Source organism: Rhinopithecus bieti, unplaced genomic scaffold (assembly GCF_001698545.2).
Source record: "Rhinopithecus bieti isolate Rb0 unplaced genomic scaffold, ASM169854v2 scaffold_5476, whole genome shotgun sequence".
Taxonomy (NCBI): Eukaryota; Metazoa; Chordata; class Mammalia; order Primates; family Cercopithecidae; genus Rhinopithecus; species Rhinopithecus bieti.
In genome coordinates, this window is record NW_016805433.1 from 2,669,652 (window position 1) to 2,672,757 (window position 3,106).

A 3,106-nucleotide genomic window follows, 5' to 3' on the forward strand; every position below is an offset into this window, starting at 1 on the left:
CTCAGGGCTTCCTCCTAGAGAACCCCCCCTTTTTTTTTTGAGATGGAGTTTTGCTCTTGTCCCCCAGGCCAGAGTGCAATGGCGCGATCTCAGCTGACTGCAACCTCCGCCTCCCGGGTTCAAGCGATTCTCCTGCCTCAGCCTCCCGAGTACCTGGGATTATAGGCGCCCGCCACCACGCCCGGCTAATTTTTGTATTTTCAGTAGAGACGGTGTTTCACCACGTTGGCCAGGCTAGTCTCGAACTCCTGACCTCAAGCGATCCGCCCGCCTTGGCCTCGCAAAGTGCTGGGATTACAGGCTTGAGCCACCACACCCTGCCTAGAACCCTTTTAAAAATGATCCCAACCTGCTCTCAATCGTCTTGAATTAGTACCACACAAAACATTTACGAGCTAAAAGCCCACACACCGCCATCTGCAACATTTCGATATAATCCAGGAATTCAGAACTGAAGCCACTTAAACTGAATTCGCTTAAATGCAAGGCAGATAAAATGACTAAAGCCATTTTTTAAAGGATTTTAGGGTGGTATCGGGGAGGTGCTCCCTGTAAATGGGCTGATGGGACAATTTTGGAAGGCATTTGTCTTTCTTTTAGCTGTTAAAATTGTTAAGTCTAAACAGCTCAGAATTTAGCAGAGATCATGAAAGTTGACCTATTACAGATCCTGGTACTTACTAATCTGCCTCCTGTTAGGCCAGAAACCACCGGGAAAAAGCCTGTACTCTGATAACATCAGGTTAATTTGTAAATCAGGAGGGAGGGCACTCCAAAGGAAGCTTGAAATACCACTGGAAAAGGGAGGAGGAAGCCTCCTTTGTAAGATTAGTTTCCCGCCAAAGGAGTCTGAGGAGTGTCTAAGAAGAGCCGGAAACAGTTCTGCATGGGACGCCGTTTCTGTGGCGGGATGAGGAAAAGCTGGGGTTTACGAGGGATTGGATGCTGTCTTGAGGATACAGCAATTTAGTAACTAGGTACCTTCAGTAATAAAGTAGCAACACTAGTAAGAGAGCACCAGTCACTTAAAGAGGGGTGGATTTGGCGTGTCATAGCTACTGCACGGCTGTGGGAGAAAGAAGTTTCTCAGTTAACTTTGCTGCTGGATTTTTCTGTATCTGTCCTCCCAGCACAGCTACTTTTTCTCTTTTCAGTACGAGCGTGTTTTTATTCTGTTCGTCCTGGCCCAAACTAGGAGTCATCTTTTACAGCTAGATAGACTCAGGGTCGGCTTTTGGAGCACCGAATTGTTTTCAGTCATATGTTAACATGGACGTAAGTCATTTTCACTCAAAAATTTCAATTTTTTTTTTTTTTTTTTTGAGACCGAGTTTCACTCATGCCCACGCTGGAGTGCAATGGCGCGATCTTGGCCCACTGCAACCACCACCTCCCGGGTTCAAGCGATTCTCCTGCCTCAGCGTCCCAAGTAGCTGGGATTACAGGCATGCGTCACCATGCCCGGCTCATTTTGTAATTTTAGTAGTTTCTCCACGTTGGTCAGCTGGTCTCAAACTGCCGACCTCAGGTGATCCACCCGCCTTGGGCTCCCAAAGTGTTAGGATTACAGGCGTGAGCCACCGCACCCAGTCAAAAATCTCATTTTTTTTTTTTTTTTTTTTTTTTTTTTGAGACAGAGTCTTGCTCTGTCGCCCAGGCTGGAGTGCAGTGGTGCGATCTCAGCTCACTGCAGCCTCCGCCTCCTGGGGTCAAGCGATTCTCCTGCCTCAGCCTCCTGAGTAACTGGGATTATGGGCGCGCCACCATGCCCTGCTAATTTTAGTATTTTTAGTAGAGAGGGGGTTTCACCATGTTGGTCAAGCTGGTCTCGAACTCCTGACCTCGTGATCCACCCACCTCAGCCTCCCAAAGTGCTGGGATTACAGGCGTGAGCCACTGCGCCCGGCCAAAAATCTCAATTTTTAATCTTGCCCCGCCTTACCTTTATGTCTTGCATTGACTAGAAATAGAAGATTAGAGTAAATAAAGGACACTGACTGAAAAAGTTAAGTGGCATAAATATTAATAAAGCATTGAATGAAGTGAGAGTGTAAAGAAACTAGGCATGGAGAACTGGAGAAAATGTTTCGTGGGTACCCATGTATTAGGAATATTGGTACAGGTATATGATGTGGAATATTCATAAAAGAAATGTTTAGCCTTCTTTGCAAAAATCAGTAAATCAGAGTTCACTTTAAAATCTAAAGTTCTAGTTCATCTAGCAAACAAGCCGTCTCGACTTTCTTGCTCAGTCTCTACCAGGTCTATGGCCTGCTTTACCCGTTTTCATTACCTGCCTGGCTCTGTGGACATTTTTACTCCTGAGAGTTCAAAGAGAAAATACTAAAAGCAGCTGAAAAGTTGGAACAACTTAACCAGGGTCCATGTCTGTCTTGCTTACTGCTGGAACACTGAAATAAATAGTTATTAAATGAAGAACTGAAGAAAGAAATCAAGAGCAGAAGCAGGCATGCTTAGGAAAACATGTTGAAGTTGAATCTTGAAGCAAACTTTTTAGATATAATCAGAGTCCATCTTGATAACTGTAGAGTTCTTATCTATAGCTCAAATTGAGACAATATATTCAGGGGACTATAAAGATAGCTAAGAAAGTACACTGATTGGATAAATTGGCAAAAGAATGGCATAAAATTATGGAGGAATGCAGAATAGTGGCTAAAATAGAATAAAATTCAAAGAGGAAAATAGACCTTGTTAGAGAATAATTGTGAAATGGATTTAGAAGCAAACAGATTGAAAAGCATGGGGCATTGTTGTATAAATATAGTTTCATATATAACTTCACACACTACTGGAGCTAAAGACAGCATTAGAGATTATCCAGATTTAGTCATTTCACAAAAAGGAATATGATGGGAAATTTAAGAAACCCTCTTAAAGTTATAAAACTAGGTGATAGCAGAATCATCTGGAAGCCTCCTGAATTATCCCCATTTACTACTCTTGCCTCTATCACATGTTTCTTCTGTTGTTATTGTCCTCGATGGATTATTACTTGGTCCATTTAATTTTTTTTATTGTGGTGAGAACATCTGATGCAAGATCTCTCTTAAATTTTTTTTCTTTTTTTTTTTTTTTTTTTTTT